This window comes from Cetorhinus maximus, chromosome 24, assembly GCF_964194155.1.
Source record: "Cetorhinus maximus chromosome 24, sCetMax3.hap1.1, whole genome shotgun sequence".
Lineage (NCBI taxonomy): Eukaryota > Metazoa > Chordata > Chondrichthyes > Lamniformes > Cetorhinidae > Cetorhinus > Cetorhinus maximus.
Genome location: NC_135902.1, coordinates 9411291 through 9427592, shown reverse-complemented (window position 1 = coordinate 9427592; position 16302 = coordinate 9411291). Strand labels below are relative to the sequence as shown.

At 44.7% G+C, this 16302-nt stretch overlaps 1 protein-coding gene across 1 annotated transcript in view; it reads right to left on the bottom strand.

Annotated features, from left to right (window-relative positions):
• Positions 1-16302, bottom strand: part of myocd (myocardin) — a 636396-nt gene that overhangs the window by 463456 nt on the left and 156638 nt on the right. Inside the window, exon 3 of the mRNA XM_078570714.1 lies at positions 4668-4727. The gene's annotated coding sequence lies outside the window, so the exon portion shown is untranslated. The remainder of the gene's footprint in view (positions 1-4667; positions 4728-16302) is intronic.

Genomic DNA, 16302 nt, shown 5'->3' with positions numbered 1-16302 from the left:
TAGGCTTCCATTAATGACAGCTGAAGAACCGCTAGTTGGCATAACTAGCCAATTGCCTGTTATACTAATGGGGAAGTCACTAATCACTCTGGTGTGTACACATTTCCCTCTAATCCTTGGAGAGTAAAAAAATGACAATACAAATATAAATCAAGTTTCCCCAATGACATTTTTTTTTGAAAAATTAGCGACAGAAAGAAAATATATACATTAGTGTTTAGGTGGGAAACAATGTCAGATAGTTAGAAAAAAAGTCTTAAATCTTTTAGTTGAATTATAAAAGCTCTCTTTGGAGAATTCCACTCAAAAGCAATTAAAAGGCTGCTTGAGAAATGAGAATCTTTGCTAAAAGATGAAGGCTCAGCAGGATCCTAGGCAATAAATTATTGCAACAGTTACAACAGATAGGAACAGGCACAAAAAAATGATTCAGTTTTATTCTAAAGTGGAATACGACTGGAATACATGCTGAAAGTTATCAAGCTCTGTTTGCCAACTGCCATACTGGGGAAGGAAAGAAAAATGAGTGTCCTTTGCCTGTAGCTGAAAGAGGTGTCAGGCCTTTTCCATGTGAAATTAAGGAGTCTTACGTCTGTTTGAGGTCCACATTTCAAGGCTCATTTACTCTTGAGACAGTTGGTGCCAACACCAGCTCCATTCACTGAAATCAGACTTGGGAGTGCCTGTGGCCTAAAGGTGAGTTTCTTATATTTATTTACCAGCATGTGGAACTCAGAGGAACAGGAGTGCTCCGACCCATTTGATAAAGGCTCAGCACTAATCCAGGCACCCTGATCCACCACTTCTCCCAAACCAGGGTGACCAACTCTTATGAAGTAAGAGGCAGTCCGAATGGGTTGGGTTGGGGGGGCGGCGGTTGGGGGAAGTGTGTTTCTGGTGACCATAACTCCCCCTGGTGGCCAACAAACAGAGTGCTCGCAAAAGAAAAAACAAAGAGAAAAAGGCAAGGGGAGACTCCCAGGCTCAGTCTTCCAAAGGTTGTCCTAAAAATAAGGGACAAAGGGTGTCTGTCCCTTACAGGACACAGGGCAAACAGTCAAAATATGGGACAGTTGGTCACCCTGTCCCAAATCCACCCCATTCCCCAACATCACCCCAACTTTGTCGCCGTCACTGCGATTCTCAGATCCGATGCCTGGACCCATCAGCATGGTTATGCATTCCCCTTTGCCAGCGGGCACTTCTCACCCCACTGGCTCAATTTCAATGAGACCCCCAAGGCTTAATATTGCGACTGCCTCGGAACCTCACCTGTCAGCTACACCCAAATCTTGAGGCCAGTGTTTAAATCAGAAGTGGACAATTTTAATCAACTCCATGAAAGGCACCAGCAAATCTTAATCCAGCATCTCCTCCTTTTAGCTGTCTGGCATTGGCCCCTGTACATCAGGTTGCGCAGGGAATCTGTTCGCAAACCTCACGCGATCGTTGTAGTTAACTTGTTCTGAGATATACAAGAGCAGCCCTGGCTCACTTGCCTCTCTTTCTTTTCTCTCCCGTTTTACATTTGCAAGTATTCCAGCCCAAAAAGCATCTACACTTGTCAGCCTGATCAGCATCGCCCCTGGCCAGCGAAACCAGTGAAATCTCCGCAACTTCATCTGGGCTGATGAGAAGTCAAATTGCACAATTGAAAGGGAAAATTGCAAGGACTTTGGCTCTTTCGAAATATAGTCTTATTATTTTTTGCCTAATGTGTATGAAGAGAACTTTTCACAAATTTATCAAGATTTATATTGGGTCAAAATCCTGGAACTCCCTCCCAAACAGCACTGTGGGTGTACCTGCACCACATGCACTGCAGCAGTTCAAGAAGGCGGCTCACCACCACCTTAAGGGCAATTAGGGATGGGCAATAAAAATGCTGGCCCAGCCAGCGATGGCCCCACACCATGTGAAAGAATAAAAAAAGTGTTCTGAAGCAAAATTGGAAAGATAGACAAAAGAATTTTCCTTAATGTGCAATATTCATCGACCAAATTTAAAATGATTATAATCTGATTTTAAAAAAATGTTTTGCAACAATCCCACTGACATGCTGAAGGTTTCCTGAACCAACATGTACCCACCATGCTTATGAATTGGAACAATTAGAGATGTTTTATGGTATTGTAGTGGATTATTTATGCCACTGCTCTTTCACCTCTACTGCCTGAAATTCAAATAAGCTCAGATTGATAGAAAAGGTGCTCTTCTCTGGCAGCAGCTCATGAGAAATAAATTTCCAGCCATCTCAAGCAAGTGAAAAATCACAGCATTAAAACTCTCTGTAAGTTGACACCAGACTGCAGTCCAAACTGGAAAGGACACGGCAACAATGGAAAATGGGAAATAAAAATCAATGTTCCGGTAATGCATGATCTTCTCAGTGTAAAGATACATTATTTGCTGAATAATCCTCAATGTGCTAAGAATTCCGCTGACAACCAATTTAAGATTGTCAGTCAGGCTCACAATGTGGCACATTTGCATGTACTGGAAGCTACATATATTAATACACAGGACCCTGTTCTTTGTAGACAGAAAGAACATGTACATACATTGCGCCTGTTTCTGCTAAACAAAATAAGTGACTCATTCCTCAGGGCAATGCCTTGACCAATCAGGGTCAAGCTGCCTGGTTTAAATTTCAAACAATGCTTGGCAGTTAATTGTCAGTCACCATCACTGGTGTATTCTCCACGGCAACCCCATTCGCCAACTAATCAGCACTCTCTTCACATACAGTATAAATTGTTGTATTATATTGGTATTCTTGCGAGTGCCCTAATGAGTGCAAGACGAAAAGCTTAGGTGTGTCTCTTTTTTCAGCAACTCTCAAATTACATTATCGAGGCAGATTAGAGGGTGCTGTGTGTGATTATTCAGCAGTTGCCCTGGGAATGTGTGCTGCCGCCAATGGCTAGAACTGTTTTCCATTGCCTGAGCACTGTCACAGTGCCACATAAGGAGCATCAAGGTAACTTATACAAGAGTTCAAACATACATCGTTTGCAGAGTAATAACAATATGCTTTGCAACATTTCAAAACCCAACCCTGCATGGTGACCTTTTAAAAAGAAATGAACTGTAGACATTTATTAGATGAAATGTACAGGTCCAGTGTCTGAAAATCAGCAACCTCGAGATCGAGGTCGTGCCAGATTCCAGATCTTGCTGGATTTCTGGTTGGGCAGTTCAGGTCAAACCGGCTTGGGTGGGGTCAAGGGTCCAGCCCCACACCACACCAATCCAATCCAGTGCCCAGCCGAATTGTCCAGGGAGATTTTTTTTTTTATATTTCACTCAATTAAAATTGATGCGAGGCACATACTAAAAATGTGCAGTTTTCAGACAGCTCTGCTTTCTGGGCAGCTGGATTTGAGACCACTCTACTGTGCAATCATTCAAAATATCCTGCTCAGTGAATTTGAAGCATGCCTCAGCTATCCGCACTAATTTCATTGTTTACAAAAATGTTATACTACATGAAATGTCAGTCTTAGAGTTCTTAAGAACGTTCAACTGGCTGAATGTATGTGCTTTACATGTCTGCTTCTCACACTTCTGCTCTTTCATTTATTCCTTACCTTCTCGAGAGCAGAGCAAATCTGGTGAAGTCCATGGAAAAGGATGCTTTCTGCGGCTAACAAAGTTGGCTTTTATATTTCCCAGCTTAGCGGACGGCAGGTGAACCACACGCTTACCTCCGGCTGCCCTTACGTAGAGGCAAACTGTTGGCTGGTCTGGAGGTTTCTGATATTGGTTTTAGCAGCTCACAACAAAGTAAATTTCAGAAGGACCCATCACCCACCGATCACTAACAGTGTTTACACGGTGCAAATCTCTCCTGTTACAGTCTGATTCTGAGAGTACTGTAAAACAGCACCAGGCATGGAAACAACCACTGTAGGAATGGAACAAGCACAGGTAGGTTTACACACCTTGAGGTTGAATTTCCCAGCTGTTCGCGGAAATAAAAGCAAAATACTTTGGATGCTGGAAATTTGAAGACGGGTCATACGGACTCAAGGCGTTCACTCTGTTTCTCTCTTCACAGATGCTGCCAGGCCTGCTGAGTATTTCACTTCCTGTTTTTATTCCTCAGCTGTTCTGCTGGACGGCCAGAACTCCGCTGGAAATCTGGCAAAACAGCTCCGAGTAAGGCTTCAATTTGGGGATGCTGTTCTTGTAAGAAGTAGTGTCCTTGCCCTCTCTTACATCGCAAGTGGTATAGAGTGGGTAAGGCAAAGATAGGGACTCCCTTTCACTGGGAGATCCCACTTCCTTCACTCACAAAGGACCCAGCATAGGAGATGAGACCAGTAGCTCTGATGGGATGAGGAATACTAGTCTCCAGAAAGGCAGAACTGGGCCCCATTGGAGGAAGGGGATTCAGCCGGGAAGTGGTTTGGAACCTTAAATATGAGCAAGTTTTTTTCTTAAATATCAGTATTGACCTCTTTGCACTGGGGAGCGAAAGGGTAGGTGGGATGGAATCTCAGTTGCCAGCGACTTAACAATGGTGTCATTGAACCATTACATTTCCCATCATTTTCTTGATAATTTTACTTTTATCTCAATTGCAGTACAACCCTGAAACAAACTGGTTTATCATGTTATCAACACAGTAAACATAAGCATCAACATGGAAGCTTTCTATTTACCTGCTTTTCAGAGATAGTCAGTAGTCCTTTGTTGCCGGGCGATTGGGTCGAGTCAAAATTCTGAAAAGGATAAATTAACACAAGATGTTCTTCTGAAAAGAATGTCTTTTTTTTTCTATTAAGTTTAATTCCTTTCTTTCCCCTTAATATCCAGCAGAGGTAGTTTATACATCGTGGTAAAATAGGTCATACATACGACTATTTCACAAACATTCATTTCGGCTTACAACTGGCCGAACTGAGAACTCTTAAATCCCACTGGTGTAAACCAGACCTGTCTCAAGGGTACGTCTCTTACCGGGGCCAATTCTTAATTAGTGGATACCTGCCAACGTAATCTACCAGTGGAGTTTTGATGTGCCTATTTCCTTAGCATTGGCAAATATATTACTTTCGTACCCTGACACCCCTCACTCCCCACCTCCACTTGCCCCTTTCTATATTGTCCTTTCAGGATTTTACACTACCAGCAGTGAAGTGATGTCTCTTTTAAACAGCTGTTCCAGAGCATTTAATTTATCTCATAGACACAATCAATGTACACAGATATACAAAATACGTGAACGCGGATAGGAGTCTTAAATTGATTACGACTTGTCATAAGTTGCTTATGAAACAAAGCCAGCTCAATTCTCAATTTGCGTTTTTGATTTTAGTACGAGATCTTAAATTGAGTGTGTATGGTGCCTTACTGGCATGGTTTCCAGCCAGAAAAATGTCACATTGCAGAATTCAACTGTGGAAACCTTCACATTTACTCTGTGCTGTGTTCCAGCAATGCTTTGCTCAGTGACTCATTCAAAACAAAGTGCACCTTCCCAGAGCACGATCAGAACGTCAGTTTGGCAGTAAATACTGTGCTCCTAGCTTACCTTAATAGGAAACACTTTATTTTTCTTTGAAAAAAAATCAGAATGATCACAGTGACAGTGCAAGTGCTGGGGAAACCAAGTCAGGTTACCTTTTAATTACAACTAGTGGAATCACTATATGGCATTGCTCTGGGTGAATCAGGTGATACGTTAAATAGCACACAATATATATGGGCCTGGATTTGGCTGGGCTGTACCATTATACGGGTCATTCTCCACTGACAAGGCTGCAAAACGTCCGCAGACAATCAATGCTCTTGTTCAGCTATGCTTAACCGCCACCCGTCACTTCAGCACTACATAGTCATCTGCTGGAACTAACAAATCCTAAGATCAACTGATGGCTAATTGCCAGTTGTGTCACATGTCAGAAGAAATCAGCACAAAGTGGCCATCTTTCTTCTTATTTGTATGTTTGACGCATTAAAAAGTACAACAGCCTCAAGACCTTCTATATACTAACAGATCCTCCTTAGCATTGCTTGTGGTAAGTCAGAGGATATGCAGAGCACGATGCCAATAATGTCAGTGTGCTCGTCACACAAGACTACAAAGGTAGATTTTATAGGAGCAAAAAGAATTCAAGAAGTCTCCCCAAAACCCATCCTCTCATGGGGGTTAGATATAGTACACAAAAGACAATGTGAAAAGCAGCACTCCAAGTTGTCCTCATTAAAAAAGTTTGGCAGTCGATTTTTGTGCGTGGTAACAGACTCATCATATAAGAACCCAGTCTGACTGCAGTTGACATCTCAATTTGTAGCATTGTCAGCCACTAAGCTTCAAGGGTGCGGAGCCAAGCAGAAAGAAATTAAAGGAGACACACACTGGAAAAAAAAAAGGACTCACAAAGCAACTTAATTTTAAAGGGAACATTGCCGTTCTGATGAAGAGTCATACGGACTCGAAATGCTGACTCTGTCTTCCTCTCCACAGATGCTGTCAGACCCGCTGAGTTTTTCCAGCTATTTTTGTTTTTATTGCTTTCAACTGCATGCATGTGCGGGCAAATGTCACAACAATGGCAACCTGAAAATCTTCTTCAGAGATTGATCAGAATGTGCAATTCGCTACCAAAAGGGGCAGTTGACATGGACCAGCTTAGCTGCATTCAAGGGGAAGAGGGATAAGCGGTTTGTTGATGGAGTTAGATAAAAAGGGGCAAGAGCAGATTGGTGTGGAGCACAGACAGACCTGTTGGAGTGAATGGTCTATTCGTATGCTGTAAATACTTTACTTTGTAATACTACTCATGCTAACCGTACTACGTTTAAATGGACTAAAGACAAGAACAATGTAGGGTTTTAATATTGTCCGTCGTGAGATTTTGTCCAGTAGTCGCAGATGACCCAAAACGAGGTGAAAGTCATAAGTGGTTATAAATCACTTTATTATAAAAAGCAACAGGTTATATATGATACATAAGCTAAAGAGACAGAAAAGACGTACGACCTGTAAGAGGTGACAATAGTTTGCCAGTCCTGGGTCAAATGAATGGACAGATGAAGCAGAGTGATGCTGATCTTTCTAGCTGGTGTTGACAGTTCTGCTGTCTTGAGCTAGCTAGATTAGGTTGAAGCCAGCATAGATCCACCCCAGAAAGATTTTCTTTGTCTGGTGTCTTCTTGAGTTAATCAACGTATGACGCCAAAGCCAGCATCGATCTTCCTCTGAAAACTATTTCCCGTTTGAAGTGGTTTTCCCCCTCCCAAGTCACATTTTTCTTCCTTATTTCTATGGGGCTGAGTGGGTGTCTCAGACCCACCACTTATTCAATTATCCATTTAGCAAGGGACATTTATCCAAGGCAGAACCTTCCTATTTCCATCCCTTCAGTCTGTCAAGTCACCTTGTGGCTTATCTCTTGCTAGGTCATCCTTTTAACCTCACTTAAAGGTTAGTTGGTTTGGATATGGGGCATGGGGTCCTACCACATCAGGCTCTGGAATGTCTTCTACCAGGATTGGTGGCAGTGTCATTCCCATGGTGGAGATAACAGGCCAATGCTGTCCTGTGTTTGCGATTTTGGCAGCTTGACAGGCTGCTGCAGAATCTCTCTTAATTAGGAGAGAAAGAGAGAGAGTTATTTCTATAATATTCATCAATTTTAAGACTTATAAGGTCATTAGACAGAACTTCAAAATATTAGTCAGACAAATGTTCAATGCGCAAACAAATTAAAACTTGCAGCAGCCAACTGAGAGCATGGGAGAGAGGCATGGGAATCATTGGGTGACTTAAGGTTCGCAACAAAGCTGTAATGGCCGCTCCTGGGTAAATGGAAAGCATCCAGCTTGAAATTTGTGTTTATTGTACCGATGAAATGATAAAAATGAATTTGGGCTGGGAACTAGATTCTGGAGGCCTCTGTGAAGTTAGAAATTAGCTACTTAGAGAGCCGACAATTTTCCTTTAATTTGTCTACAATTATCTTTAACACTTTGCCTCAACATATCCCTTTCATATAAAGGAATAACCCAGGACATAAAAACTAATCTTGCCTTGTTAGAGATTTCTTTGTTAAATAAATACAAAAGTAATAGTTGAATAGACGTTTTTTTTCCCTATCTTACAAAAGGCTTTAACTATGTTTTTGTAGGATCTTGGGTTATCCATTTAATGTCTCAGAACAAAAGACATGCTTGTCAAATTAGCCAAGTAGGCCACTAGGAAAGTGACCAAGTAATCTGCTGAACTAGACCCAGCAGACAGCTTTGTGTGCTACCCCCAGGAATTTCTTGTTTCCATTGACTTCAACAGAAAGGAAAATCAGGAGGTTGACAAACAGACATCTTATGCTGCAACTAACATGGAAATAAACTACTTCCTTTGTCTGTATAGCCCATTGGTGCATCGCAATGAGATGACAATAAGGTGAGGTCCCAGCCCGATGAAGAAGGCCTCAGGATGGTGGAGGAGCGAAGATTGTTTGTGAACATCATCAAGAAAAGGCAACAAGGTTGGACAGGCCCTATTTTAAGGCATGAAATCTTGCTGAGGTGACTGAAGGAAGATTAGAAGGAGGTAGACCAAGACGGAGTAAGAGAATGATGATGTCAGACAACCTGGAATTGAAAATGGAAGGCTCCTACGAGCAACTGAAATGGGAAGTGCAAGATTGTGAGGCATGGAGAAATGAGCAGCGAACCTACCCTTAGGCAGACCACTACTAACACTACTAACTAACCAGCCCCACCTCACCAAGGCTGATTATGGATTCTGGTCCAGTCTGAGAAAATCATGCGCTAAATTAATTAAAATTCTTCTAAATCCGAAAGATGAGATTTTGAACCCAGACGGTGCCTGCTTCTTGTTGCCAGCTGGTTGGCACATGGAGTGCTCCATTCCACCTTTTAAAAGGATACCTGTAAACACCAAGATGGTACAACCAAAACTGACCAATGACCAAGCACAACGTCACACACAAGCACTACAGCTATCTGATGGAAATAGCCATTGGCAATTGCAGTCACTCATCACGTTGGATTGCCATATACTACAGAATGCACAACATATGTTATCAATTAAATATACTATTTGATTACAGGAAATGATTGTAATTACAATATTAAAAAGCCTTACAGCACAAAATGTTGACATATTGCCTTACGTAGATATTTTTGTATTGAAGCAGTTACATAAGCGTGTTACAACTGTCGAGGAAACAAACTTAACATTAAGGTGAAACCTCAATCAGGCTGCAAAATGTGGGTGTGTGAGGTGGTGTATCACCTGAGGTTGATATGATCCTCTACAGATCGTGATGTCACCTGGAGCATTTGGTGAGAATCCTCGAGTGCAATCGTCTTGAGTATCGGTTATTTTCAATGTGTATCACAGCAAAGCCGTTCAGCCATTACAGTATCGATTGTGCACATGTAAAGGGCAATCCCAACCGGGATTGGTGCCTTCTATTGCCTAACCTGCTGGGGCTTGTGACATCAGTGGGAAGGCCTCTCATTTGCATGGGGCAGGGAGTTAAAAAAACAGGGATTTGTCTGCTTTTGGAGGGGTTGCCTAGCAACTCCATTTAAGTACCTGATCAGTAAAAATGTTTCAAAAAGGCCTACCTTTCTCTGGGGCTCCAAGCTACCCGACTGACAGGAATCCTAATTCAGTGGGGCCCAAATTCACTCCTCTGGAGGCCAACACATTTGAACTCAGTAGGTGTACAGAGCTCTCCAGATAGGCCAGGTCTTGACTAAACTCCCAGCAGAGGGTGTCCCCACCCTACCCCATTGGTGACATTTGCCTTATAAAGAAAAAAATAGAGATGTCTTCCCTTACAAGGCCCTTACACTCCCTTACATTCAGAAACTCCTGGGCCAGAATTTTACAGTCGCTGAGCAGACGCGTGGTAGACAGCATCATGATATCGGGAGGCCATTCCCAACATTATCGCGCCGCTTCGTGATATTTCAGCTGGCAGGTACATGTCAGAACCACCCCCGCCGACAGTTAAAGGGCCAATTATGCTCATCAAAAGAGCAATTGACTTGCGATTTTGATTGGCTTGTGCGCTTTTATGCTTGGCGCGTGAGCCAATCGGCCAGGCGGCCTTCACGCTTTTCACTCATTCTACATCCAGGGTAGAATAAAAGGCCCACAGGACGTTGGTAAGGTGAGGAGTTAGAAGTTTTGCTGTGAGTTGTTTGGAGTTGGTTTAAGCGATCGCATCAGGTTTTTTTTTTGGTGTTTCTGGAGAATTCTCTGATCTTTAAGCGTTTGCGGAGGCTTCCTGCCCTCTTGCCCTTCAGTGCAGAAACCTGTGCAACCACCTGTATAGAAATTGGGATTGTGTACTCTGCTGGAGGGACCTCCTCATCTGAAGAGGGGAGAGTCAAAAGGGAGAGGAGACCAGTTGCTAGCAGGCACCATCCCAGAATCGGCCCTAATGGAACAAGAGGCACAGCCAGGAGGGGTGGAGGGCTAGCAGGAATTGCATGCCAGAAGGGTCAGGAGAAGACCCCATTACCTGGCAGGCAGAGTGTATGGGCAGTGATTATGAGACCTGGACATGCCTGTGGTTCGGTGCTGGAGAAGGCTCCACCTCTCCAGGGACACTGTCACCTCTATGTGCAAAATGATCGGTCCTGAAATTGTCTCCAACTGTGTAGGGGGCCACCCTAAGCTAGTGGCCCTGAAGGTGACGGTTTCGCTGAACTTTAATGCCTCAGGCTCATTCCAGGGGTCAGTGGGAGATCTATGTGGTGTCAGGCAATCGGCTGCCCACAGCTGCATCATGCTGGTCACTGACGCACTGTTCCAAAGGGTCAGCACCTTCATTATCTTCAGGATTGACAAGGCCTGCCAGGCAGAGCGAGTGTGAGGCTTCGCTGCAACCACAGGGTTTTCCCACATTCAGGAAGCCATTGACTGCACAAATGTGCCCATGAAGGTGCCAGCGGGGGAGCCGAGTGCCATTGTCAATAGAAAGGGCTTCCACTCTCTCAATGTCCAGATTGAGTGTGACAACAAAAGCCAGATACTGCAGGCCTGTGTCAGGTGTCCAGGAAGCTGCCATGATGCCTACATCCTGCGTCACTCCCAGGGGTCAAGTCTGTTCATTGCTCCAGCGCGCCCGGATTTCTGGCTCCTGATGGACAAAGGCTTTCTGCTGAAAAGATGGTTGATGGCACTCCAGAGATACCCAAGGACTCCAGCCAAGGAGAGCAACAGCCGCAGTCATGCCTCCACAAGGGCAATAATTGAGAGGAACATCGGCCTACTCAAGGCGAGGTTTCGCTACCTGGGGGATCACTCAGGGGGATCACTACAATATCCTCCTGAACGCATCTCCCTTATTGTTGCTGTCTGCTGCACAATGCACAATCTTGCTCTCTCAAGGGAGGGCCCATTGGAGGACGAAGGCAGCGATGTTATTGCAGAGACCGCAGAGGACAAATCAAGTGTTGAACCTGAGGAAGAGCCTGAAGGGCCCCAGGGTGAGCACGATCCTGATGTGAGGATGCAGGGAGACCGGGGAGGCCTTGATTCAGAGGACTTTCAGTTAGGAATCCAAAGCAAGGAGTCAAGATGATTGCAAGTGAAATGCCACCTTACTGATCGATGCTGGTGAGGAAATCCTGTCATCTTTCACTCAAGTCCCAACCCCTGAAATAAACTTTGCAGCTCTTCATACGTGTCACACACCACTCCCGGGCCTCTCCCTAACAATTGCATGAAGCACACTAAAATCATGGCACATTTTAAAATTGAAGGCAAAGATATACATTTACCATTACACACGTACCGAGGAGAAATTAATCACCCCTTATGTGATCAGTGTGACTTAAATTTCCATTGCGAATGCTATGTGGTGGTGCTTCCCCCCTCACTGGATTGGAGACAGCCTGCTGACTCTGGTGCCCCGTCGGCCTTGATGACTATGGCGGATGTCCCCTGGTCGCCGGAGCCTGTGTGGGCCCCGTCTGGGCAGGAGAGTCCAGCGCCATCGCTGGACACTCCTCAGTCATCACGGACTCCTCAGATGCAACGGTCAATGATAAAGGGGCAGAGGAGCAGCTGCCATCATCAGAAGCGCCCTGAGAGGAGCCTCCAGATGAGAGCTTCAGGTTGTCGGCCAACATGAGGCTGGTTTGATGGACGGGCAGCTAGTAGGGTCACCAAGAACCTCATCCATCTCTCACATTGGCAGCGACTTGCTAAGGTCACTGCCAGTATATGGGCTTGCACATGCACAAAGCCCTGATCGGGTTCCTGGAGCTGCCTTTCTATGAGAGTCACCACTTTCTCTATGGAGGAGGCAGTTTGTTCTGAGCTCTGGGCCATCTCAGTACTCACACTCCACATCCAACACTGAGACCATGGCACGCAGACCCTCAGGTATCTCTGCCAGATCCTCCCACGCAACCCACTGGACATCCAGCATTGGCCGCCTGATGGATGACTCCAGAGGCTCATCATCTGCCTTGGGCTCAGCATCGTCCTGTTCTCTAGCAATTTTCCGACTGCCGGAACCCGGGGGACTCTCTGCCTCCACCAGCTCCCCAGGCAAGTGTGACATGCCTTCACCAGCCTGGACTGTCATCTGCTCCAATACGCATATGCCTCCCAACCAGCATCTGCACGGGTGCATGGTGCAGAGAAAGGATGTGACATGGGTGCATCTGGCTGCTGGTCATCCTCAGAGGTCAAGGGAGGGTCCTCGAGGTCCTTCTGGGGTCACGACGATGTTCCATCTGAGGGAGGAAGAAAAAATATCAGTCTCAAGCATCATCACAAAGCCAGAGTGCGTGCAGTCTAGTTGCTTCTCAGAATGGGCATCTGGCTGAGCAAAGGCTCCTGAACGGATGGGCAGCGGGGATAAGTGGATTTCACATGTCAGTTTTACAAACAATGCTCAACACTCACTCCACCAATCCCTGTCCACTGGACTCTCACCCTCATCCAATACCTCTGCCTCTCTGTGATCAGTGGACCTGCCTCCACATTCGCAGGCCATCTCCAGTGCCTGCTCCTTGGCCTGACTTAGGAGAAGGTGGTTTGGGATCCCACCACCTGTCCGTCCTCGCTCCTGCGCATTGCGACTTCTCTCCTCCTGTAAGGACAAAAGTGCTTTCATTAGTTCCCCCACTACGTACCAGAACTTTCAAGCCTTCCCCTCACCAAAGATGCAAATTAAGTTGCCTGTCACATAGCCAGGGTGAGGTGTGACAATCAAAGCACATGGTTATGTGCCACATTACCCTCTGCATTTCACACCCTTGAGCACCAACAAATACTGCCACCCACAAAGCCATCTATCCAAGGTTCCAGCTGGAATCAGTACTCACCCTGGCAGAGCGCAGAAGCTCATCGAACCTTTTCCTACTCCGGATCCAGATTCTGCAAATGATCTCATGGCCGCTGACCAGGCCTGCCACCTCCATCCAGGCCTTCTTCGTCACTTGAGGTGGCCTCCTCTCACCATCCCACGGCAGCAAGCCTTCAGGGAGCTCCGTTTAAACCCCCCACCGACCTTCCCCCTGACCGGTCTTGGCACCTGCCCTCTTCCTGCCCCCACCGGCAGCGCTGAACCTGTCTCAGCTCGCGTTTCACCCTGGCCGGCAGTTAATTGGCCAGGCGGTGTGAAATTGATGTCGGGAGCCACTGGTGGGCAGGAGCAGCTTTCACATCCACTTCCAGGCCCGCCGATCGCACTCGCCCGACAGGCTGAAAATTCAGGGCCTGGAAATAACGGAGACCCAGAACAACCAAATCCTTGAAGCTTTTTGGGAGGTTGGACCACTTGCTCACTGGAGTTCCTGAGGGCCACTGATTAAACGCCCTAGGAATTTTGGCCCAATAATATTTACTCGTGTAGACTATGAATCGTAGAGAAAGAAAAGTTCACATTCTGAAGGTCGTTAATCAGCAAACAACATTCTAAAAAAAGAGTGAAATTACCAAAGAATGTAAGAACTAAACTATGATCTGACATTTCATCAGACATCACAGATTAGAATATTCCAGTAAATTCTTAATGTTTTCTCAATTTCCAGACATTAGCCTTTGACTTCAGACAGGTTACCCCCTCATATACAACGTCATTAAATTTGTGGTAAAACAAATCACGAGGGAGGACTCATGGAGCCATCTCTAATTATCAGATTATTCCTTGCAGGGAGCACATCCAGGATGTACACAGATTTCAAACCAACTTTTGACATAAACTTGTATTGGATGTTTTTTTTCTCTTGCCCAGCACTTTCAAAATCAACTGATCTCCAAACTGTCTAAAAAGCCAACTATACACATTTCACATGGACAGTCAGCATCTGAGCTGAGTATCTAACGTTGCAATCCTACTGTTGACAGCTGGGGTCGTGTGCTCCTGCCTGTCTGTAGCAGCTTCCTCTGCCAGGTTTTTACAATGCAAGTGCTACTGTGCTCATGTGTCTCACGTGCTCAGCAAGTCGGGACAGCTGGGATGCGGAGAAGGGGCAGCAAACACTGTTGGAATATATGCACCCGAATTGCAAAGGAGATATTTACAAAATTAAAACACTGCACGTTAATTACATAATACAAAAAGAACACTGCGCCGCACAGCAGTCAGTGTAGAATTAAGCAGTTCCTGGCATTAGTGTTATTGTATCGCAATGATGCAGTTAAAAGCTATGGTCAATGCTGATATAGAACTACGTGGTGGGGATGATGAGCCCAGGACCAAGAATTGGAGAAAAGCTGGGAGACAGGGGTTTGAAGGTCAGTTGAGCAAAGACCCAATTCACGGACTGTCGGTTTGAGCATAGGGAAGAGGATCAGAGTGCAGGTGTAAAGATTATGAGTGAAGACTGGGAGGAAATGAACAGTTTCAAGTACTTGGGGTCCGTGGTGGCTGAAGATGGAAGAATGGAAATGGAAATTAAGCGATGGGTTAGCTCTGGTTGGAGCAATTGGAAGAAGTGCAGTGGAGTGTTGTGTGATAGAAAAGCATCACTGAATCTGAATGGAAGAGTCTACAAACCAGTTGAGTGACCGGCCTTGTTATACAGTGCAGAAACTTGGGCAACATCGAGAAGTGAGGAGCGACGGCTGGATGTGAATAAGATGCGGATGCTGAGATGGATGTGTGGAGTGACAAAAAAGGGACAAAATCAAGAACCAGCACATCAGGGGGGTCAGTAAGATGGTGGGAGCATCGAAGAAAGAAGCCAAGTAGAGATGAAAATGGTATGATCATGTGTTGTGGAGGGAGAGAGAGGACAGGTGGTGAGGCGAGTGATGGTGATGAAACTGCCAGGAAAAAGAGGAAGACCCAAGAACGGATGGAAAGAGGTGGTGGTGAGAGACTTAAACACAACATGATTGGAAGAGGAATGGGGGTGAGTGACAGGAGGAGAGGGAGAGGGTGATTAACCAGCATTGTGGCGACCCCCAAGTAAAATAGGAGAAGCCAACAGAGGAAGAAAAAGATAATGATACAATTAAAAGCTATACTCACAATAGTCAAGCAGCCTTTTGAGCTATCTTATATTTTTAATGAGAGCAGATTGTGGTTGCGATAGGGGAAAATAACAATGCACTTCACACTAAATTCCTTTCATTTTAGCTTATTCTTAACAACTCTGTTAATGCATCAACCTCAATCAATACATTTAAAAACCTAAGTATATTAAATATTTGGCCCCACTGTTGCTGCAAAGCTGACAGATGGAAACACACTAGCAGCCATATGTTTCCATACTGTTATGGCACAGCAGGTGGTAACTGCTAAGCTGTTCAAATCCCAGAGGGAAATTTGAAACAACTGTCACAACTAATTTTTAATTTGTGTGTTTCGAGATGTGGCTTTGAATTCAGTAATAATAAGACTACCGGGTCTTAAGAGGTTTTTATAAAATTAAATTAAACATTTATTAACAAAAGAAAAGAGTGTAGCACATACATATGTCTACGAATTACTGCTACAGTAACTTTTAAATCCCATAGTTAATCTGATTCCCAGTTACACCTTCATTAAGGCAACAGTGAACACATTGATTTTAAAAGATCCAGGCTAAGTAAACAATACCCTGAACAGTCTAATTCAAAGTGAGTCCTCTTAACTTAAGTTCTTGGTGGCAGCAGTTTGTTAGATACAGGCAAAAAGTGTGTCACACTTGTTGAATCTTAGACTGCCTACCCTTACACACAATCTTCACTCCTTTATACATATTTTCCCCTTTGAATGCAAATACCCATTGTTTCACTGTGTCTTTGGACTCCTGATCATAAAAATCTCTCATAGCACTAATTTTGACCAGTAATCTTTGGGA